The sequence below is a fragment of the Nycticebus coucang genome, chromosome 10, assembly GCF_027406575.1.
Source record: "Nycticebus coucang isolate mNycCou1 chromosome 10, mNycCou1.pri, whole genome shotgun sequence".
NCBI lineage: Eukaryota > Metazoa > Chordata > Mammalia > Primates > Lorisidae > Nycticebus > Nycticebus coucang.
The window spans coordinates 98728666-98753098 of record NC_069789.1 but is presented as its reverse complement, the minus strand read 5'-3'; the positions used below and the strand labels follow the sequence as shown (position 1 = coordinate 98753098).

At 45.3% G+C, this 24433-nt stretch overlaps 1 protein-coding gene across 8 annotated transcripts in view; it reads left to right on the top strand.

Annotated features, from left to right (window-relative positions):
• The window catches only part of NOS1AP (nitric oxide synthase 1 adaptor protein), a 318633-nt gene that overhangs the window by 151572 nt on the left and 142628 nt on the right, over positions 1-24433 (top strand). The window contains exon 1 of one of the 8 annotated variants that reach the window (XM_053607765.1): positions 7806-8489. The exons of the other annotated variants lie outside the window; for them this stretch is intronic. The gene's annotated coding sequence lies outside the window, so the exon portion shown is untranslated. Of the gene's footprint in view, positions 1-7805; positions 8490-24433 lie in introns of those variants that run through there. 8 annotated transcript variants of the gene reach the window in all.

The window sequence follows — 24433 nt, the reverse complement described above, 5'->3', positions numbered from 1 at the left end:
TTTTCTCCACATCCACGTGCAAAGTATTTTTTTTAACATAAAATGAAGTTATTTGGACAATTTTATTTTCTTTACAAGTAAAAGCTATTATAGAAGAAATGGAGATGTTAAAGCTAAACAAAATATATTTATTTGTATTCTGCATTCATTTCAGAAGTGTTTTTTGCCTGCCTGCCATGGTGTGGGGTTCTGGGGACTCAGCAGTGAGCAAAATGGGCGGCCCTGGGACATCTAGGCTTGCACTAAAGTAAACACTGCCACCATAAGTGTGAGCTTGCAGACTTTCACAGCGCAGTGAAGGAAGGGTAGGGAGTGCCCTGGGAACCTCACAGTCACCTGACTCAGTCTGTGGGCATCACACTTGCCTGTGAAAGTTCTTTTGAAGGCATTGTAGCTTTCAATTAGTTTTCTTTTTCTTTTCTTTTAGTTATAACTAGCTATTCTTTTTTCTTTCTTTTTTTTATTGTTAAATCATAGATGTGTACATTAATGCAATCATGGGGTACATACACTGGTTTTATAAACAGTTTGACACATTTTCATCACACTGGTTAACATAGCCTTCCTGGCATTTTCTTAGTTATTGTGTTAAGACAATTCTATTCTACATTTACTAAGTTTCACATGTACCCTTGTAAGATGCACCGCAGGTGTAATCCCACCAATCACCCTCCCTCTGCCCATCCTCCCTCCCCCCTCCCCTCCCTCTCCCCCTTCCCCCTATTCTTAGGTTATAACTGGGTTATAGCTTTCATGTGAAAGCCATAAATTAGTTTCATAGTAGGGCTGAGTACATTGGATACTTTTTCTTCCATTCTTGAGATACTCTTTCATGTTTATGTGGATGGAGCTAGAACATATTCTTCTTAGTAAAGTATCTCAGTTAGTTTTCTTAATGTTTACTCTCATCTGTATGTGGGCCAGCTCAGCTCACTTTCCCTCCCTAAATTGTATTTCTTCCTAAGCTCTGCTGCTAGTGAGAACAAGTAGCAAATACCCCATTATAATAGCACTTGTATCTTTCTAAGCTCCTTGCCCTCCGGGAGCTCTTAAATTCTTCCCTCTTTAATAGCCTTTTGATGGGACTATGTTCTTAACTCTTCTTTATTCAGTACCAGTAGCTTTTTTATTCCCCAAAGGTCAATTTGTTTGAGGGGGGCAGGGAAGAATATATATAGCCTCATACTGCCTGAAATTGCAGCGTTCATTCCCCTTTGGGTTGTGAGTTTAAAGAAAGAAAGCTTCCTAGACAATAAGTACTACATTATTATTGAAAATATGTTTAAAATAGTTAAGCTAAAAAAATTATTACCCTTAATCCCACCATTTCTGAGTTAACAGTTCTAGTCTTTTCTAGTCCCTCGTGCATTTATGTTATGTAAGCTATTTCTATGCATTAAATCGTAACTTTTTTAAGCATATGAGCTTCTTTACAATTTAAGGGATCCATAGTAAGATTTTCCTGCTGGACTTCTTGTGAAGTGACACATTCAGAATCCTCTTTCCTTTGTTGCAAACATATAGCAACAGTTTTTAAAAATATTATAACTGAATTCAAAAACAAGAGAGAAATTTAGGGGCCAGAAAAAGAGAGGAGTGGAGATCGATGGCCCGGACATCAATATTAGTCCTAGAAAAGAGTTTTTGGCACATCCTGCACATGGCAGGAGACCAGAGTTGTACTCCTGCATGGAGCCGGGTGTGGGACCGTGCTCCTTGCCAGCTGACTGGCGCCTAAGTCATTTGTGGTTATACTCAGAGGCAGGTAGCTCTCCTGTGGCCCAGGAGGGAAGCAGAGGTAGTAGGAGAATAGGACCCAGTACTGTGTGGCACACAGATAAGACACTTAGAGTTTTGCTGTCCATTCTGGAGAAAACCCTAAAAGCCTGATTTAGAATCTTGTTCAGAGTTGACTTGTCCAATAGGGCAAGACTCAATCATGATGACAGCTGCCAGGGAGGGACAAATGAAGAGGGAAAACCTCCTATGCAGATGCATTTGCAAACAGATTTCTTGTATACTCAAGGAAAACCACCCTTAGAGGCAGGTGGAAAACTCATCAAACGAGAATCTAAGCCCAAGAAAAGAGAATAGTCTAAAAGCCTGAGAAATGTGTACACTTAGAATCTTCGAGAAAGGTAGGAATAGTAGTATTTCTGAAATGAAATGAAATAGGAGGTTATGGTAGTATTTCTGAAATGAAATGAAAATAGGAGGTTATGGCTGGCATGGTGGCTCATGCCTGTAGTCCTAGCACTCTGGGAGGTTGAGGTTGATGGATTGTTTGAGTTCGAGACCAGCCTGAGCAAGACCAAGACCTTGTCTCTAAAAAATAGGCATTGTGGCAGGCACCGGTAGTCCCAGCTACTCAGGAGGCTGAGGGGAGAGGATCACTTGAGCCCAAGAGTTTGAGGTTGCTGTGAGTGAGCTAGGACGCCATGGCACTCTACCCAGGGTGACAAAGTGAGACTCTGTCTAAAAAAACAAAACAAACCCCCAAGGTTATTAAACAAAGTGTTCAGTATGGTAAAGACTGAAGTGGAAATCTCTGCAGTGAAAAATACAAGATTTGGGGGGTAGGAATCTGATAACAAGGTCAACAGTGGACTAGATGTCGCTGAAGAAAACACAAAAACAGAAGCGAAGCAGCACAGAGAGATGAAGTGCTAGAAAATCTGCAAGAGAAAAAAGCATAAAGGTTAGCTTGAGAAGTTCTAATAAAATCTGTAACTTTTCCTTGGGTTTCTTCTGATTTTTGTCAGAATAGTTTGTACCATACTAATCCTTTTATGGATGCCAGAAAAGCATGTGTGCAAGTAAAAATTCTTCTCTGGAGAATGCTGGTGCAGTGCATTGATGGGCCAGGACCCTGGAGAGGAGGCAAATGCAGAGACTACACCTGACGTCAGGCGCCACTTTCCCCTTCAGTTTGTAAGTGGAGCAAATAGGCTAAATAGGGGATGGAGTTGGAATTTGGGCCTGCCTAGGAGGAAGGGCCCCGGAAAACACCCCTGTTTGGATCCCAAAAGGTTGTATCTTGGGGTAAAGGCAAGCTTGGAAATAGATGGGTACTCAGCAAAGCTGACACTTAACTTCTCCTCACTACTAATTATATCCAGTAGCATCCAGTCTGGAGACAGACCCATACTGTCACTTGAATGGAAATGTTAATATCAAGGATTATTAAGTGGTAAATGGGAATGAACTACTAAGAAGGGGAAGGAGAACTTTAAAAAATTCAAGAGTAGCAGCCTCGGTGTCTGAGGCTGAGGGAGAGTATCCAAAATAAATCAGTAAGAAGGACCCAAAAGCTAAGGTTTAGAGCTTGCAGACTGTGTATCTGGGCCCTCTGGATGTCGGAGAGGTCACCAGGGTGCCACGGAAGAGGTGGTAAGCAGGAAGCTGACTACTGGGCACCAGTAAATCTAGATGGAGGGGCATGTGTCATTGGGTCTCCTAAGTCCCACTGGCCAGGAAGTTGCCTGCGGTGCCATGGAGGCAAGGACAAAGACTAGACCCAGGAGGAGAAGCTCTGCCTTTCAGCACCCTCTGCTGACAGGACCCAGGCTTGTGCCAGCTGGCAGCGGACAAACGCTCAGAGCCGCTCGGTCCCACCAAGTGTGATGCAGGCCACGCACGTGTTTCATGATTTCTACCACATTATGGAGAAGCATGAATCCTATGTACTCCATTTTGATATGAGGACAATTAATGACAATTAAGGTTATGGGGGGGGAGGAAAAGCAGAAAGAGGGATGGAGGGAGGGGGTGGGGCCTTGGTGTGTGTCACACTTTATGGGGGCAAGACATGATTGCAAGAGGGACTTTGCCTAACAATTGCAATCAGTGTAACCTGACTTATTGTACCCTCAATGAATCCCCAACAATAAAAAAAAAATAGTAGTAAAAAAAAAAAAGCTAAAAAGAGAGCCAGGTGATATTAATTTTAAAATTTTGGTAAAACATAATGTAAAATCGACCATCTTAACTATTTTGAAGTATACATTTTAGTAGCTGATGTGCAGCCAACCTCTAGAACCTTTTCATCTTGCAGATCTGAAACTTTGTAGCCCTTAGGTGACAACTCCCCTCTTCCCTCTCCCTCTAGCACTGGTAACCGCAGTTCCATTGTTCCTATGAATTTGACTTCTCTAGGTACCTGATGGAAGTGGAATCATACGGTATTTGTCTTTTTGTGACTGGCTTATTTCAATTAGTATAATGTCCCCAGGGTTCATCCTTGTAGCATGTGTCAGAATTTCCTCCTTTTAGAGGCTAACTGGCATTCCCTTGTGTGCACGACACACGTTGTGTTTCCATTCTTCTGTGGGTGGATTGGTGGCATTGCTTCCACCTTTTGGCTACTGCAAACACTCCTGCTGAGCACATGGGTTTACAAACATCTCTAAGCCCCTGCTTGCAGTTCTGCTGTGTGTGTATCCAAAAGTGGAACTGCTGCATCATATAGTAATGTTTGTCTAATTTTTTTAGAAACCACTATACTGTTTCCATGGTACCATTCTCCTTTTCCACCAACAGTGTACATGGGTTTCTAATTTCTCTGTGTCTGAGCCAATACTTAACTTTCTGGTTTTTGATAGTGGCTGTCCTCATGGGTGTAAGATAAGTATGTCATTATGGTTTTGATTGGCATTTCTCTTCTGATGAGTGATTTGTCGAGCAAATTTTCATATGCTTTTTGGCCATTTGTAAATCTTCTCTGGAGAAACATCTACTCCAGTCCTTTGCCTATTTTTTAATTGGCTTGAATGTATGGTTGTCGAGTTATAGTTCTTTATAGATTCTAGATATTACTGCCTTATCAGATATATCATTTGAAAACATTTTCTCCTGTTTCTTGTGCTGCCTTTTCACTGTGTTGTATCTTTTGATGCATGGAAGTTTTAAACTTGGATGCAGTGATACAATTTTTGTTGCCTTGATTTTAATAATGTATTTCAGCTAACCCTATATATTCAAAATATTTTAATATGTAATCAACATAAACTTATTAATGAGATATTTTATATTTTTAAATTAAATCTTCTTTTTCTTTCTTTTTTTTTTTTTTTTTTTTAGTTCACTTTGTTGCCCTCAGTAGAGTGCCGTGGCGTTACACAGCTCACAGCAACCTCCAGCTCTTGGGCTTAGGCGATTCTCTTGCCTCAGTCTCCCGAGTAGCTGGGACTACAGGCGCCCGCCACAACGCCCAGCTATTTTTTTGTTGCAGTTTGGCTGGGACCGGGTTTGAACCCACCACCCTCTGTATATGGGACCGGTGCCCTACTTACTGAGCCACAGGTGCCGCCCATACATTTTTAAATTAAATCTTCCAAAGCTGACATGCATTTTATACTTCCAGCACATCTCAGTTCACACTACTGCATTTCAAGAGCTTTCTAACTATATATGACTAGTGTAGTGTAGTTTACAGGGTCCAGCTCCAGTATCAGAAAGCAAGGCAAAGCAGGATAGATGTGGAGCTGAGAGGCAATAATTAGATCATTGGCATAGGGTTATAGTAATTATTTGGCCACATAATGGAGTATTACATGTAATCAAAGGTGATTTTCTACACATTGAAGGGATTTTAGGGAAAAGCTTATCTTATATCAAAGAGCAGCATGCAGAATTGTGTATAAATGCTATATCAATGTTGTAACAACAACAAAAAAACTCCAAATAGAAACCCCCGTGTTGAAAAAGATAGAAAGGAAATATACCAAAGTATTAACAATGGTTATTTGGGGGGAGTGGTAGTAGGTTTTGGTTTCTTCTTACATTCATGTATTTTCAGATTCTCTTTAATGAGCACACAGTTCACATAAATTCATGCTCTCATAGCACAGAGGAAGTGGAGCTTGTTGGACGTCCAGACCTTCGGGGCTCAAGTTTGTCACAATTTCAGAGGGAAGTAGATGCCCCAGAAAATGGAACTGACTCCAGCAAGTGTGTGAACCTGAGTCTGTCATGTGCAGAGGTCTTGCCTTCTATGTTTGAAAGGTCATTTCTAGGTGAGCCTTCAAGGTGGCAGCAAACCTGGCCTCTCCAAATTTATGAGCTAAGAGAAGGTGGTTTATTCAGTTTCTGTTAAAAGCTGCTTGGTAATGACTGAGATCAAAATACTTGGCACCATTCATTGCTGTTCTTCTTTTCAGAGGTTGGTGATTAGATTGGAATCGATCTATTTTGCCTCTTCTATGTAAAACATTTCCTTCCCTCTGTTCTGTGATAAAAAGTAGAAGTTCTTTTTTTCTTCAGGGACACTGAAGATGGGAATGCTGTAGCTTTGTGTTGTGCTCTGCGGGGAGGTCTGCAAACACAGCTACAACAAAGTTTGCCCGTTTTGTGGGGTTCTCTTGTGTTTGCCGTTGGCTAGCCTGCTTCAAATTTCTGCTGATTTGGCCTAGAAAGGTCATAAATCTATAAGACCAGTCTCACGTCAGACTATCAATTTTGTAAAGGCAAATATTAGAACTTACCACGTATCAGACACTGATCTAAGTGCTTCTCATGAATGAACGTATCGAATCCTCACAATAACCCTATAATGTGTAAGTAGGGTTGGTTCCCCCTATTTCATGGGCTGGAAACTAAGGCACGGACAGTCGGCAACTTGCTGAAGGCCAGCAAGGGGACAAGGCAGAATTCAGTCTTGACTCCACAACAGTCTGTGCCCTTCTGAATTAAACTGCGCGGTGGTTCTCAGACTCCAGCGTGTATCACACTGTCACACAGATCGCTGGTCTCTGCGTCTAAAGTTTCTGATTCAGGGGGAGGGCCAAGCACTGGCATTTCAAGTAAATTCCCAGGTAGTGGTGATACTGCTGTTCCAGGGTTTATACTTTGAAAGCCTTGAGTTGTGTGTGGAAGCCCTGGTGGGGCTGATCTTCATGGGCACCACGGACAGTGCTTTTGCTGTGTGGCTCCCCCTCATGCCAATGTCCGCCGCTCTCTCAAGTGGTGGTGGTGGGCAGCTGGACTGCTAAAGCCCCGACTCTCTCACCCAGGGTCAGACTGTGTAGGGAGTTGGCCAGGCATTTTCCAGGTGCCCTTTGAGTAAGGTACCTTTCTTTACTTGATATACTTCTTTAGAAAGAACATCTTCACTGACAGATAATTCACATACTATACAATTTACCCATTTAAAAATATATCGTTCAGTGATTTTTAGTATATTCAGAGTTACACTATCCTTACTACAATTTAAGATTATTTTTATTATCATTTTTTTTTTTTTTTTTTTTTTTTGTAGAGACAGAGTTTCACTTTATCGCCCTCAGTAGAGTGCCGTGGCGTCACACAGCTCACAGCAACCTCCAACTCCTGGGCCTAGGCGATTCTCCTGCCTCAGCCTCCCGAGTAGCTGGGACTACAGGCGCCAGCCACAACGCCCGACTATTTTTTTGTTGCAAATTGGCCGGGGCCGGGTTTGAACCCGCCACCCTCGGTATATGGGGCCGGCGCTCTGCTCACTGAGCCACAGGCGCCGCCCTTTATTATCATTTTTATTTATTTATTTTTGAGACAGTTTCACTTTGTCCCCCTGGGTAGAGTGCTGTGGCGTGGCATCACAGCTCACAGCAACCTCAGACTCCTGGGCTTGCCTCAGCCTCCCAATTAGCTCGGACTACAGGAGCCCACCACCACGTCCTACTAATTTTTAGAGATGCGTTCTTGCTGTGGCTCAGACTGGTCTCAAATCTCTGAGCTCAAGCAATCCACCCACCTCGGCCTCCTATAGTGTTAGGCTCACAGGCGTGAGCCACCGTGCCTGGCCCTCAATTTAGGATCATTTTCATCATCCCAAGAAGAGACTCCATATCTATTAGCAGTTACTCCCATTTTCTTCCAACAACCCCAACTCTGGATACACTTGATGAACTTTTATCATTCATTTCTGATACTTCGTGGTCTGATCTCAAAGAATGATATGACCCTCAGAGACTTAGACTTACAGGACAGAGGTTTGAACTCATGCCTCTAAAAGCTTTGCTTTGTGGCCGGATTGTAAGAGATTTGCCTGGCCTACTAGGTAGTTCCTCTTCTAAGAACTTAGATATTTTACCACCTCTCCAGGCTCCTGCATTTTTTGGCATTTGGGATCTGATGCTGGCACCTTGGGGGGCAGTTTGTGAAAGGATATGATTGTCTTTTTCCCTTTTGAACTTGACAGGGAAACATTCCACATACAGTAATCACCTACTTTGAGGAAGGTACCACGTTTGCTGTTGGAACTACATGGTCTCAACCCCCAAGGAATTGAAAGTCTAGAGGGAAAGAGCAACACGCACAGAAAGAGCCGCTAACATTGGGTGGAATGCAGCCAGGGCTCCGGGAGATGCTCGGTGTGCCGAGGGCTGAGGAAGCGTGCTGTGCTCGCGGAGAAGGGGACGTGTGATGTGGACCTTGAAAAATGGGTGCGACTTCAGCCACTTCAATAGATGAAGATGGCAAAATGCTATATGATCGGGGAATAGCATCCAGAGGTACGAAAATGCAGTACTCAGATCCTAGCAGTAAGTTAGGACAGTGGCCTTGTGAAGGGTCTGTGTGAGGCAAGCGCAGTGAGGCAGCTTAGGCTTACGTCACAGAGGGCATCGAGTGCCATGCTAAAGACCTTAGTATGTGAATGGTTGGAAAGTTAGTGGTTTGGGGACTGCACTGGGGCGTGGCAGTGTGGGAGCATGTTCTAGGACATCTCTTCTATAGAAATTTTTCTCTTAAAAAAAAAAAAAAACGAAAAAGAAGAAAGAAATTTTTGTCTTATGAAGTCGGCAAGACCATTTTGGCATCTTTTCTCCCCAAGCTACCCAAGGTTTCCAACTTTCTCTCCCGAGTGGAGCCTGTTTTTCTGTCTGTATCCTGTGCCATTTGGGGTCCTACAGACCCCACTGGGGAAGTCGCTGTCTAGGCGGAACCTGGCTTCCATCCCAGCCCCTCGTGGCTTCTTTCATGCACTGCTGGGATGGGGCCCGACCTGTGTCCGCCCATCACATCCCCCCCTCCTTCCTTGGGATTCTGGCTCCTGCTTTTCGGGTTTTAAACCTGAGAGTTCCTTCAGTGAGCCCTAGAACCTGGGGGAGAGATGTACTACAGAGAGGAGGAAATTTTTCCTTTTAAACATTTTATAACTTCTTAAAAAAAAAAAAAAAAAACTTGCTCCAGGTTTAGGCCCTGGGGACCTGATTCTGAGAGCTTTCCTCTCACAGAAAGGCTCTCTCGGCTAACCTGAATTTGGATGTAATCTTCATGATCCCCTTGCAACAGAACGTTTTTCTCTGTGTCAGGATTTCATTGCTCTGGGTAGCCACAGCACGACCCTCCCTGGGCATTGGTTAATCAGGAGAGCCTTCTGCGTCCTGGTCCTGGTTCTTTGTGCTGTGAGCCTCTGCTGCCCTTCTCCGTTGCTCCCTCCGAGGCCTCTCACCTTTGCTGGCCCTCAGTGTTGCATGTACCTGGAAAGGAACCCTGGGGAGCTTCGTCAAGGCTGACCTGTCAAAGGCTCTTGCCAGTTTGTGTTTCAGGCACTTGGAGTGTGGTCAACAGTGCAGAAACGTGCCCCATGGGGAGATCAAAGCTTTGGTGACTAGACTGATGCAGTCCCTGCTCTCCTTAATTAAATCCAGGCCCGTGTGCATGGCAGTGTGTGGTTAGAGGCAAAGGGCATTTACGAGGAAGGTGATGGTGGTTAGTTCCCGGCGTTCCATATGTTGGCCCACATGAAGCTGGTGTTCAAGGAATGGTTCCATCTCCCCCTCTCCCCCCCCCCCCCCCGCAAACACACACACACATGCTTCTGTGTGTTTGGATTATTTTGGATCATTTGCTGGTAAACCTGTCTCAAAGTTCACTTAATCAAAGAAACACAAAATCTGAGAGCTGGAAGGGACTTGGAGTTCATCTGTTTCCATCCCACAGAGATGAGAAACTGAGCCCAGAGGGATCCTGCAAGAACTGTTTTGGAATAGAGCCTGTGTTTTTTGTCTCTTCTCCAGTTCCAGCTTAGAGCCATGTTATAAATGACTAATAAAGATTTGTTATTTAGAATCTCATTCATTTGTTCCACGGATGTTTATTGATCACCTCTGTGTGTCAAGCCCTTTGGTGTCATTGCTGATTTCCCATCCATCTGGCTTCTTTCCCGCTTCAACTCTGCAGGCTAATTAAATGCAACCTTCCCTGTGCTAGTCCTCCTCCAACTTCCTAATACCAGCCAGCAGTTTTGAATATCTACCATGCCAGGCTCTATGCTAACACTGTCCTCTGTGACTAATAACAAAAACTATCGTCATACTGAGTTATAAATTCCTGCATCTATGTTAGATGCTTGATAGTTGCTACCTCATTTAGTCTCCAGGAAAACAGTTTAGTGGACTTAGGCCTCACAACTTGCCATTCATATTTTCACAGGTGAGGGCTTCGATCTTGAGCAGGGTGCCCAAGTACGCTCGGGTAACTCTGGACTTGGCTTTCTATTCCTGTCTGTCTCCCATAAAGCGTGCGCTTTTCTCCCATGTTGGCCTGTTGAGCTATGAGGAGGCGAGACAAGTTATCCCTATGGGGATGTCTCCTTTCTCCATCCTTTGCTTTCTTTTTTTTTTTGTAGAGACAGAGTCTCACTTTATAGCCCTCAGTAGAGTGCCATGGCCTCACACAGCTCACAGCAACCTGCAACTCCTGGGCTTAAGCGATTCTCTTGCCTCAGCCTCCCGAGTAGCTGGGACTACAGGCGCCCGCCACAACGCCCAGCTATTTTTTGGTTGCAGTTTGGCCGGGGCCGGGTTTGAACCCGCCACCCTCAGTATATGAGGCCGGTGCCCTACCGACTGAGCCACAGGCGCCGCCCCATCCTTTGCTTTCTTAAGAGGCACACTCCAGCCTCTTCTGAGGGGAGGGTTGTTCTTCTATTTTCCTGTGTAGAGAAATAGTACCTAAATCTAAACTCACGGCTTGCAGGCCCTGCACTGACTGCAGAAGAGGCTGGCTGGTTTTTGGCTTCCTCGCACCAGCCTGCTCTGTGTGCAGGTGCGCTGCCCCCCTGACCTGTCTTCATCGTCTTGGTAATGGCTGGTCACTTGAGAATGAAGATGGTGTCACCTTGACTATAGCGTGTTCATCAGAGTCTCGGATAACCCCTGGCCCGCAGGAAATGCCACACATGTATGTTAAATTGAATTCATCCTGCTGACTGGTGGAGGGTGCTGATTTCAGCTTGTTCGTTTCTCGTTTACTGCAGAGGCCAGCTCATCTCTGCTGGAGAGGACTCTTAAATTTGTCTCTGTGGTAGGACCTTCTAAGTTAATCAAGGCTTCTCAGGAGCATCAGGCTGAAAGCCAAGTCCCTCAGATTAGACCCAATATTGAAATTGTAATTGGGCAAATTCTCTCTCTTTTTTTTTTTTTTTTTGGTAGAGACAGAGTCTCACTTTATGGCCCTTGGTAGAGTGCCGTGGCCTCACACAGCTCATAGCAACCTCCAACTCCTGGGCTTAAGCAATTCTCTTGCCTCAGCCTCCCGAGTAGCTGGGACTACAGGCGCCTGCCATAACGCCCGGCTATTTTTTGGTTGCAGTTTGGCTGGGGCCGGGTTTGAACCCACCACCCTTGGTATATGGGGCCGGCACCTTACCGACTGAGCCACAGGCGTGGGCAAATTCTCATTAGAGACAAAGGGCCAAAGATGGTGCTGGTGGAATCTAATGTCTTTTAATGTTGACTCCAATTCAGTAAAGCCCCTGTGAAGCCAGTTAACTGTAAGATTGAAACTCAGGCGGACAGTACAGCCTCTGAGGTTACAGGTCAGGAGATTTGGATTTGATTTCTAGCCCTCTGCAGTCACTCACTCATTCTTAGGCCTCAGGCCAGTCACTTTCTGTCTTGGTTTCTCTGTTGTGCCTGGGGAATTGTATGGGCATTAAGGCCCACTGCCAAACAGTCCCCTGTTCAGCTCAGAGTCTGGTTTGTAGGGGATGCTGGTCAATCTAGATTTTAACACACCTATGATTTTGTATTAACTCCCTTCCCTCTGCCTGAAATTCACATAATCAACACATAATCAATTGACAAGAATGAGGATGAGATCTAAAGAATTAAAACATAACTGAGTTCCTTATTAATATGCATGAGCACAGATTATCCATTTTAACGTATCAACAGCTATAGCACTTAAAGGGAAAATTTGGAGAGAATGTTTTAGCTATGGTTTTTTTCTTTTTCTTTTTTGAAAACATAGTCTCACTCAGTCAACCTGGGGTTGAGTGCCATGGCATCCTAGCTCACAACAACTTCAAACTCTTGGGCTCAAGTTGGGACTACAGGTGCCCACCACAATACCTGGCTATTTTTACAGACAGGGTCTTGCTCTTGTTCAGGCTGGTCTGGAACTCCTGAGCTCAAGCAATCAACCTGTCTGGGCCTCTCAGAGTGCTAGGATTATAGGTCTGAGCCACCATGCTCGGCCTTAGCTATGCATTTTGGAAAAAGTTAAGTGTACTCTACAAGCAGGCTTTCTTTTTTTTTTTTCTAGAGACAGAGTCTCACTTTACCACCCTGGGTAGAGTGCCATGATGTCACAGGACTCACAGCAACTTCTAGCTCTTGGGCTTACGCGATTCTCTTGCCTCAGCCTCCCAGCAGCTGGGACTACAGGCGCCCGCCACAGTGCCCAGCTATTTTTTGGTTGTAGTTTGGCCGGGGCTGGGTTTGAACCTGCCACCCTTGGTATATGGGGCCGGTGCCCTACTCACTGAGCCATAGGCGCCGCCTGCATAAGTGTACTCTACAAATAAAAACATACTTTTTAGTCTTCGTAGAAATGAGAGTCCTTTTTAGAGGGCATGGGAGACATGTAAGGCCTTTGCAGTTCACTTGTCTGCCTCTGAATGTGACATGAGGAGCTTGAAGTGCTCTGGGAGTGGCCAGATGCACAGTGAGGCTCAGTTCAGAGCTGCTGTCCTAGGTGGTGTGGCCGGTCCTAGAGGGAGGACCATGCGGCGAGAATTAATTGCATCTTATGCCAGCGTGCTCTTCCTTTGCCTGGGCTGCTGTTTTTAATGCAGGTGTCATTCACAGCATGTTACAGAACCTTGATCTAATTGTTTTGCCTGTGTTCTTCATAACATGTGGACTTGAGTGAGGAAAACACAGGTGGGAGGCAGGGTTGGGGGAGGATGGTGTGGGAATTAGGGAAAGGTGCCTCTTTGGGTCGATGCAGCACCATGCTGGGATGTGTGGCTTGCAGAGAGGGGCCTGGAGGGGCTTCAGCCCCACTTATCCCACCCTAGCTGGGTGTGTTTGTGTCACGGCCTGTACTATACCAAGCACTGATGGTAGACTCTAACCTGGTCAAGGTTAGAATCTACAGGGGAAGGGGAAGAGATTGAAGAGCTCACTTCAAAGAAGCAGTCCTCTTAAGTGACCTCCGTCTCACTCCTTTGCTGGCCTCCATTCCTCTTGCAAGGCATTACCAGCTGCTGCTGCTCTGTTCTGCCGATACTGTTGTCTTGCCTACCTCTGTAGTTCTCTTCCTTCTGTCTGAGCTGACTGCATACCAAGAACCAATTATGTAAGTTCCTAACCTGTTTGCACCAGTTAAAATTGTTAGTTAACTGCCTAATTTAATTATGAAATAAATGGATAGAGAATGAGAAAAAATAGATGGCTAACATTCATTGAGCACTTTGTGCTGGGCAATCTTCTAAGTGCTTAACATCTGATCTCTTGTAATTGCTGTGTTTATAGAACTAAGTTAACTGTTCTGAATAAAATTGATAAAAGTGAGTTGGTGCAAATGAAGTTGCCAATGCATTGAGTATAAAGCAGGTAATATAAAAAACGTTGTAAGGAAACTAAAAATCTTAGACGTATCCTGCATTCAGATGACTTAGCAAATGTCTTTAAATTCTTGATCCACTTGGGAGAAAGCAAAACTAGAAATCAGAGTCAATATTTATGCAAAGAAGATTTTGGGAAATTTATCTGTGGACCTGTACCTAGGGGAAGACCTATAATCTATGCAAAGTATCAGTGAGTGAACATATATAAATGTTTTATATTACGACAAAATGTTTGAAGTATGCATAGCTTCTGTGGTTTTTTGCTTTTGCATCTGCTTTGATTAATCCTTCCTGGTTGTGACTGTTGATAGGACGTCTTTTACTGTAAGACCATTTCTGAAGCCAGATGAGATATGAATTCCACGTGACTCCTGCTGATATGGCTGGCAGGTGCTTCTGGGTGTGACACTGAGGCTCATCTGAGGAAGGTGTCTGTGCAGCAACCATTGTGATCTTATTCTCTTAGCGCAAGTTCTTTTTTCCCAGCTACTGGGTTGGATTCGCTTTTGACATGTCAAATATTCCTAAAGTCCAGCAGACTGCCTCAGCCAAGGTTTTAGAGCCCTATTTTGAGTATAATGAAATTTGACATTTTATGGCACTGCCCTTTGGTACCTTGTCAGCAGAGGGAAGTCTTTGTTCAGATCCTCTGAAGTCTGAAGGGTGGATATGTAGGTGCCCGTATACACCCCCACATAGGTAAACACACATGTTTATATTCAATTGAGCAGACATTCAGGGATTCTACTGCGTGCCAAGTGCTGTACCGTGTGTCATAAGGACCCGGGAAAATACCTGCTGAAAGCGTTGCCCCCACACATCTAGGATGCCTGTAGAGGAGTCACTTGCCACCAGCTAAGGCCAGTGGGCGAGCAGAGGTCATTGTGAAGGATAGAGGGGTCAGGGGGAGGATCCCAGCAGGAAAAGCAGCTTAGAGGCAGGGCAGTAACGCAGAGGAATTCTGTACCACACGAGGTTGACAACATAGAGAATGGCTTACTTTCAGACTACTTATGTTTTTCTGATGCTGTCTCCAAGTATTTCCAGGTGATGGGAAGGCCTCTACATGGCCAACTGAAATTTGGAGACAGGTAGACAGAAGGTGGCTTGTTTCAGTAATGTGGAGCCAGAGCTCCCACCAGGCTTTCTGGTGCCTAGATTGGTGTCGCTCCTGCGAGCAGACATCTTGGCAGCTTCCTGGCACATCCATGTACCACTTCCCACTCCAGACACTAATTGAAACCATACTTTAACTGTCCAGGTAAGCTTGCATTATTGCCTCTCCTAATAGTAAGTAAACCCTACCCTGCAGCTTACTGAACACAGGGACCACTCTGACACTTGTGCGTGGCTCGACTCTCCTTCCAGCAGCACTATGTGGCCAGCGGGTGTGCATTGAAGCACACCTGCTCACCTGCCACGTGGCTGAGGGTGTCTGCCTTCGGGCAGTATCCAGGAGTACCTCCTCATCCAGTGTCTTCTGAGCTGTTCAGGGAAACATTTTAGGTTGACACAGCTCAGCTGGGCCCTAGAATAGTTCTTTGCCATTTACTAGAGAGGGCTGCATTTGCAGAGGTGTCATTAGCCACTTGAATGTGGGCCCTTAAAGTAGAGAGCACTTTCCAGCTAAAACCTGAATCGCACTGTATGAACTGAAGAATCTAAAAGCCGCTCTCTCAGTTCCTCCCACTCAAAACAAAACCAAAAGCCCACAGTGTTGGGAATGATAAAATGTGTTATTCACTGGCTTTGTGTTGACACCGGGGCACTGTGGAAGATATAAATAACCCCAAGGGAAGGACATAGGGCACATGGTTCTTTCTTCATGGTCCATTCATGTATTCAGCAAATACTGTGCACCTATGAAGCACTGGGTGGTATATGAAGTACTGGGGATTTTGTGAGGAGCAATCATGGACCTGTCCTTGAACGTTTCACAGTCTGCTGGAGGGACGCGGGAAGTCAAAGGCTGCTCACAGTGGAGTGTGACAGTGCAATGAGTGCACATGGGTGCGGGGCAGTGGTGCCCCCTGTGCAGGCTGTGGCTGCTCAACGTGTCTCAGCTACAGGGGCAAGTGGAGCCTAAAATGCAGCTCATCCTCTGCTCCTCATGACAGGTGCTACCTGGAGGAAAGGGAGCCTTTTTATAACTGACAGAAAGACCCATAGATACCAGCAGTGACCTTGATTTGAAAAACACTCAGCTGGGCAGAAGGGAAAGCTTCTTGGAAGGAAACACCTGATTTGAGGCTTGAAACATGATTAGGGATTAGCTAGGCAAGAGGCATAGAAGGAAGGTGCGTCCCAGGCAGAACCATAACTGCAGAACTGAAGGAAGGGCTTAGCATGTGCCAGGTCAGTGAGCTGAAGACGCAAAAGGATTAATCTTTTAAAGAGGGAGTTGCATGTGAAACAGCATGGAAGGGCAAGAAGACCTGGCCCTTCTCGGGTAAGCCTGGAGTTCAGAGGAGAGAGATGAGGAAGGCTGGAATGACGATAGCAGCTAATTAACTGCACGCTTGCTCCATGCAGGAAACCTGAGCACACAGCACATATTGACTCACATAATCTTTAGGTGTGTATGCGGCAGGGGCTATGTCATCCTCACTTTACAGATGAAAACAAGGCAGAGAAAGATTAACTTGTCTGGGGCTGCACTGCAGAATGGGGGAGAGGCTCCGTGTTCTCTCTGGCTGCAACGTCCAGGTTCTCAGTCCCCACACTGCCCCTCTGGGAAGAGCTCATGAAGATCGGTCTCTAAGGACTGACTGGGCAGAGGACAGAAGGTGAGGCATTCCAGATGAGGTGACAGATGTTAACATCAGCAGAAGGTACAGTCTAACACTGTGACAAGGAGAGACCGGCCACATGGTGCTGCTGCCTGCTGTCAGCTCTAGCCTTTTCAGCAGCCGTGGGAAAATGCAAACCCTTCCTCATAAATTATCTCATTCATTCCTAACCACAGGCCCATGGAAGCTGAATTTCACACCCCCACTGTAGCAATGAAAGAAAGCAAATCTTCGGGATAGATAGTATACAACTTTTCCTCCAAAAACAGATCCAGATGTTGCCTTACTCTGGATGCTCATTTGTTCTCTTATTCCTTCCTTCCTTCACCATTTATTTATGGAGCATCTATGAATGTGTCAGACACTCAGCCAGGCTTGAGAGAGAGAGAGAGAAGGGGACAACGTACATTCCCTGGCCTCATAGCAGGTGGGAATATTCAAACAGTGAAAATAGGTGACTCTGGGGTTTTAAAATATGTCTGCAAATTCTTCGACACTCATCTCATTGAAAGATGGACTTTGCAACTAATCCTCTTGAATCTGGGCTGACCTTAGTGACTTGACTGTAGCCAACAGAATGCAGTAGAAGTTTGTGACTTCTGAGGCTAGGTCCAAAAAATGACTGGTCAACTGTGACTCTCTGAGGAACGCTGACTGCCAAGAACGAAGTCTGGCCAGCCTGATACAGCTGTGCTGGAGAGGCCATGTGTGGACACTCTGGCCACAGCTCTAGGTAAGCTCCAAGCTGACAGCCAGAGTCATCTGCCAGCCTCCTGAGCAAGCCAGCTTAGACGTCCAGCCTAGTGACACCTTTGGATGACTGTGACCTAACCAGCATCTTACTGTAACTGTTAGAGAACCCCAGACAGGAATTGCCCAGCCTAGCCTCTCCTACATTCCTGGCCCAGAAAAGTGTGATCAGTATAAAACGGTGGTTATATGACAGGTATAATTTGTTATATAGAAATAGTAACTGTAATTGTCAGCCTCCAAGAATTGAAGGGCGCAGCAGATGCAGGGGACTCAGCAGAGATAGGGCTCAAATCACGAGGGAGGCAATTGCTGGAATCTTCCAGTTCAGCAATAAGCATAAAACCTCCAGCTGTCTCCCAGCGTCTAGTACAGGTTGGTCTTTGGGAACAAGGAGGGCCGGTGAAAGTAGAAGAGAAAAAGTGAAACGGACATTCTTTAATAAGGAGGAATAAATTCTACGTGTGGCTTTGGGTTTCAGCTTCCCTCCTCGTACACACAAAGCAGGCAGGGCAGGAGCCTGATTATACAAGTCACTGATGGAGCTGGCTGGCCTCAGTCTTCCCACTGGTAACGAGCAGCGTTCTCTGCTTTAGACTTGACATCCCGATTAGTTCAACTGTTAGCAAAAGTCTGCCGTGGCTTTGCTCCAGGCATGTCTGTGGTATGGTTATCGTAGTAGACAGGAGATTAAGGGGGCCGGAGGAGTAAGGGCTGCAACTGGAAGAGAAAGTATGCTTGGGGTCCCATCAAGTGCTGGTTAGCTGAGAAAGGAGAAGCAAACGGGCGTGGTGATGGCGAGGGGCAGCGGGCATCTGCGTAGAGGACGCTTCCCCTCGGAGACCGAGGTGCTCCCTTTCGACGTTCCGTGTCTCACTTTTGCTTCCCCTCTTTCCTGTGAATGTGCACGTCGGAAGCCCTCCTTTCTCTTCACAGAAGGAAAGCAGGGAAGAGAAATGACTGGTTAATAGCGTGTCCCAGCTATTGTCCTGACGTCGTTGGAAAAGTGACAGAGGAGTGTAAGGTCTCCTTGCAGGTCAGTCATCACTTTGAAGAGCAAGATCTCTTCCCCCACCCCCATCGCCTGAGTCCAGGCTTGTTCTCTCTCTTACTCCATCAACCACGGTGTAAGTCTTAACACTTGGATCAGAAATGTCTATGGGCAACTCTTGGGATTGCTTCTGGGCATTCCAGGTAAATATTCCTCCTTAATTAATGTTTCTAATTTTTCGTCAGGTTGAAATTAAAGAACTGTACCCATGGGCTGTCCGAGTTGTTGGCTGTCTGTTCATTCTTGCAGGGACCCACAGCAGCGATTTTCAACCTCATTTAACCTGGAGAACAGCTGTTGTAAGAATTGTTGAAGGACCTTCTTCCCCCCAAAGGAGGGGTGGGAGTGACAGAAATTTGATTAGAATTCTGTGTTGGTATTGCCTGAGGCCTGTTGTTAGGCAAAGGTGAGTTCCAGAGTCCCACAAGAGGTGACTTTCCACCTATTGGAGCTCTGTCTGGATTTTCAAAGGCACTGTGTTATCAGCATGGCCTCCCTTCTAAGTTGGAGACTGGCTGTGCAAGGCAGATCAGGCTTGGAAGTGTTTTTAACCCGCTCTGCTGTGAGCGGGTTTGTTCTTGCATTCATGTTTGTATACCCGAAGTTGAGCTAGTGAGGGTAGAAGGAAGGACAAAGAAGGATCCAGATTTGTGGGCAGGATCTATTTAGGGAGTACCACCTGGATCCCAAGATTCCGCATGGCTGGGCAGGTACCTGGAGCCCATCTCCCCTCTCCGTAGGGGCAAGGATCTTACTTGGCTAACCGGTTATTTCCATTCTCTTCTATGAGACACATTCTCAGGGACTTTGTCCTTGACCCAGCCCTTGTCACTCTACTGTTAAACTTCCTAAGGACATTTTTGTGACTGCTCCGTGTTCTCTGTGATTTTGAATGAATAGTTGTAGGATTGTATTTCTTTGCTACTGGGAGAGAATTTAGAGATACGAATGATTTAGGTTAGGCGCTGCATTTCCCTCAGATGAGGGATTTGGTGCTTTCAGAGGTTAGGTACTTTTCCCCATGTTACGCAACTGGGTAGTGACAAGACATAGAGCTGGGAAAAGAAGGCAGGTGTCTGGGCTCTTGTCGGTGTTCTTTCTACTACACTATATTGCACTATCTAAATGATTACCTGTAAATCTATTTGAAGCAGAGTTTCCAGGTAAATCTTTGTGTTTGGGGGGCACTGTGGGATGTTTGGCAGCATCTCTGCCCTCCACCAACTAGATGCCAGTTGCAGTCACTCCCCACTCAGTGGTGACAAACAGAAATAAGACCCAGCCAATTGTTGGGAGAGGGCTAAATTGCTCCTAGTTGAGAACTAGTTATTTAAAGTAAGCACATCTCTAGAAGAGAAACAGGCTTATCTAGCTCCTCCTGGGTGTGAGAGTGCGTGTGCCCTGGAGCAACAGGGATACAAGGTGCTCTGCTTCCTGATGGATGTGACGGGAGTGGTGGGGACAACTGTCGCTGCCTGTTGTTGGTGCTTGAATTGTCCTGCTGTGCAGAGGAGGAGAGAGAAGGGTGGGACGAGAGAAAGTTAGAGGCAACTAGTAGGGGATCTTATTTTTAATTTAGAGCAGGCGATTGGTAGAGACGTTCCTGTCTAGAGACTTGTATTCAGAAGATAGAAAGGACTCTTAAAAATCCAGTAAAAAAACAAATATTCCGAATTAAAAAGTGGGCAAAAGATTTGAACAGATACTTCACCAAAGAAGACTTAGAGATGCCAAATTAGTACATGAACACAGATCGGCATCCTTAGCATAAGGAAAATGCAAATTAAAACCATAATGAGCTACCACGATGTAACTGGAAGGATGATGAAAATTTATCAGACTGACCGTATCAGGTGTTGATGAAGATCACAGGGAACACAGGGCTGGTGAGAATGCAACAGGCACCACCTGCTGGGAAACAGTTTGGCAGTTTGTTCAAAGGTTAAACATATACCTGCGATAGGATCCAACCATTCTACTTCTCAGTATTTACTTGAGAGAAAGGAAAGCACGGGTCTCTGGGAGCACATGCAAGGGTGTGTGTGTGTGTGTGTGTTTTCACTGCAGCAGGCAGAAGTGGAAGCAGCCCGGATGCCCATCAGCAATTGCCTTTCAGACGTTGTTCGCTTGTGAATCCTGTCAGGTAACCAGGTTTGGTAGAGAAATGGGTCAGACTAAGAACGTCTTTTTAGGCCAAAATACTGGCTCGGTTTTTGGGTTTGTCAAAATGTTATTAAAATAAGTATTCTCTTTTGCCAGAAGGATTTGGCAGTGGGGTTGGGAATTTTTTCCGTAAGTCCCAGGTGGGCTACTTTAATGATGGATGATGATGGATTAAGGGTTTATGTTTTTCCTTAAAAGAGCACATCTAACTGCAATCACTAGCTCCTTTACAGTATTTTACTTATACCAATATTAAAACATTTTAAGAGGAGAGCATGAAAGTGTCATTGGTTACTACTGACCACTCCTCAAGATAGCAGATCAGATGCCCTTGTGGCTAGAGTTCTTCCCAAAGAGTCAAAAATGGGAACCGAGAAAAAATGTTTCAAGGGAGGGTGGAGCGATCAACTCCTGCCCCAGAGGGGCTGAGATGTCTGTGATGTGTGTAGGTCATTTGAGACTTTAGAATCCATCTTTTATTCAGTCTGTCTTTGAGCTGAGAAACACACGGGAAGTAAGACATGGTTCCCTCTTATACATCTTATAGCACGCATAGAGAAAGACAGATGTGCAGGGGTGGACAGAAGGCTGATGCTGTGCTAGCAGTGGCCGGTGGATGCTGCTAGCAGAGCACACAGGCTCCATCCTTATGAATGGAGAGGTGGGAGTTGTCGGGAAAGGCCGCAGGACTCCTCCTAGATGTCTTAGCTTGGTACTCCCTGTGGTGGTGTGAGTGCCTAGCATTATTAGGGAAAATAGAATCTCCTCTATAGAGATTTTTTAATAGTCTATAGTTGAGGACATAAGATTAATATACATAGGATTAAGATGACCGTGCGTTAGTGGAAGTAATACTGTAATGAGAATTGGGAGATGCTGATTCTGCCCTGCGATCTGCTCCTGCTTAACCCAGTCATTTGCTGGGTTTCTTGGTCTCAGTTGTTTTATCTCTGAAATGAGAAGCTTAGGCCAGATGCAGTGGCTCATGCCTGTAATCTCAGCACTTTGAGAGGCTGAGGCAGGAGGATCCCTTGAGTCCAGGAGTTCAAGGCTGCAGTGAGCTATGATTGGGACACTACACTCCAGCCTGGGTGATAGAGTGAAATCTTATCTCTCAAAAAAATTAAAAAATTTAAAAAATAAAACGAGAAGCCTAGATAACAGTATGGGATATGCCAGGTCTGTTTTTTCCCTCCCTGTCTGTGCTGTGAGAGTGTTGAGGTGAGATGTGGATAGGAACGAGCACAGCCAGTTTGTTCTTATTGGAGAGATTTGCCTCAAGGAAGCAGAGAAGTTATTGTTGAGAAGAAATGAAATCCATTATGAGGTTGGGCAAAATTATAGGAGTCAGGGCTTTTTTTCTTTTTTTTTTTTTTTTTTTTTTTTTTTGAGATAGTCTCACTTTGTTGCCCTTTGTAGAGTGTTGTGGCATGACAGCTCACAGCAACCTCAAACTCTTGGGCTTCACTGATCTGTTGCCTCAACCTCCCAAATAGCTGGGATTACAGGCGCCTGCCAAACATCTGGCGATTTTTTGTTGTAGTTGTCATTGTTGTTTGGCAGTGTCTTGGCAGGCCCCAGACCGGGTTTGAACCCACCAGTCTCCATGTATGTGGCCGGTACCCTGGCGCTGAGCTATAGGCATCGAGCCGAGTCAGGGATTTTTTAAAGCCTGGAAGTTATTTTGTGGAGATCATATTTAAAGCTAAAGCTGAGTATGGATCTGCCCTTCCTGGGAGCAAAGGGTTAGCTTCTTGGCTGCTGTCCTGCAGTAACCCTGCTTTATTGTCTGGGTTGGGATTGGTGCTGGGTCCTGATGGTTATCCAGAAGGACTTATACACAAGCAACAAGTCCTAGCAAGTCCATCTGTTGTGTTGTCCTGGTTCTTCCTCTCTGGGCACGTGGGATTAGCCAGTGTCACCCGTCCTATGACTGGAAAGGTGTTTGCTGTCCTTGCCTCTTTCTTTTGTAATTCTCCCTATTTGATCCCTCAAGACAGGTGTTTCTTCCTAACAATGTGCAGCAGTGTTGTGAGAAAGAAAAACATAAACAAGGAACTTTCGCAGAACCTGAGGAACCGAGCTGCATTTTGTCCTCTGCCCCATCCACTTGCACCTGAATGCTTCCTTTGTCCAGGGTTGAGTCCCCTTTCCTGGAGCAGACATAGCAGCAGGTCGTGCCTGGCAGCTTTGTGAGTGCTCATTTCATTAGATGAGTTCCAAAGTTTATGTTGTCATTATAAAGGGTCTGAAGGATAGGGAAGAGCCTTTCTGACCTGGGGTGGAAGCAGTGTAGTTTCTACTCTTGCTTGTGTTTCCAGACCCCAGAGCTCTCACAGCTCCTATTCTCTACATGTACCAAGTTTGAAAATGTACCTACCTAAAGAATTTACCCAAACAGTGTCCTCTTTCCATCCCTACTGTTTCAGCGAACATTTGCTACAACTTCAGCATCTTATTCCCTATGGAAATTTTATTCCCCAAGACTACTTTGGAAAGATAGTTCTAATTGTCAGACCTGATGGTTGCACGCAGTCTGGCTTCAATAAGAAAGAAGACTGTGAGACCAGATTCCATCTTTCATCCTCAATTTTAATGTCACAATAATTGATTGGGCCCCAATGGCTTTTCAGATTTGGATGATACAAAGGATTTATTATGCCTAGAGTAGAACAACTGTTGTCATACTGGAGTAATTAAAGTCAAAAGCCTTTTGTTGATGGGGGTGTGGCATTCTAGGCGTAACCAATACCATGGTGCCTGACAAGTGATAGCATACTTTTTTGATAAGGCTTTATACCACATGAAGTAGACTGGCAGTTAACTGTCCTCACAGAATGGAAGAGATCATTGAGGGTCAGGCAGGGGAAGTACATGAGGTCATGCAAATAATAAGTGAGGAGACTGATCTTCAAATTCTGATCTTTGGACTTGATGCCAAGTCCGCTACATCTTCCATTGCCCATGTGCCTTTCTATATGGTATTTACCATGAACTACTCTCATCAGATTTTGAAAAAAGTCTAACACTTTAACGGTAGTGGGTATTATGAGGTCGCAAAAATCAGAGGGAATTGCAAAATGCCCTTTTACCTGAAAGCAGTTGTCATCTGGGGAGAGGGCCAGAGAGCTTTCATTTGTTTCTGTTTGGCCCTGCAGCTTTAGGGCTTATGGCCTGGACATGCTGATAAGCTTCACCTCAGGGTGTTTTCTCTAGAGATCCCAGTTGACAGAGCCCAACAGATGAGTAGAGGTCATTCTATGTGCCACTTTATTCACCCCAACTCCACCAACACAAATAACAACAAACCATAAACACTCATGTCCCTAATTCGATTCCTTGGGAGATTAGCGGTTTTGTTACATACACCATTGAAGTCTTCAGGGACACATCTCAATATCTTTTTTCGTCTTGACTTAAATCCAACTTTTCTTGTTTCCTTCTTCATCAAACTGCAGCATCCCCCCCTTCCTTTCTGTCAAGGGGTGATGGACAATAGATGGTAGCAACAGTTTCTATGGTTATAGCATCTAAGTCATCTCCTTGGAAACCCGCATAAAGGCCATCCATCTCCAGACCAGCTCAGTGCAACTTTGAAGGCCTTTGTTCTCTTGAATGGATCAGCATGGGGGAGCAAGCTCTCCCGGACTTTGGCCACTGCAGTTTCCTTTGGTTCCTGATGCCCACGGCACTTTGGTAATAGAGTTGGATTCAACCAAAGGTGGGGGATGGTGGGCCCTGGAGTGCTTTTCTCAGCCTAGCCCATGTACCACATCCCCTGAGGATTTAGCCAATAGGTGTCTCTCTTTTTAAGATGCCCACATGACTCAACCAGGCTCCCAC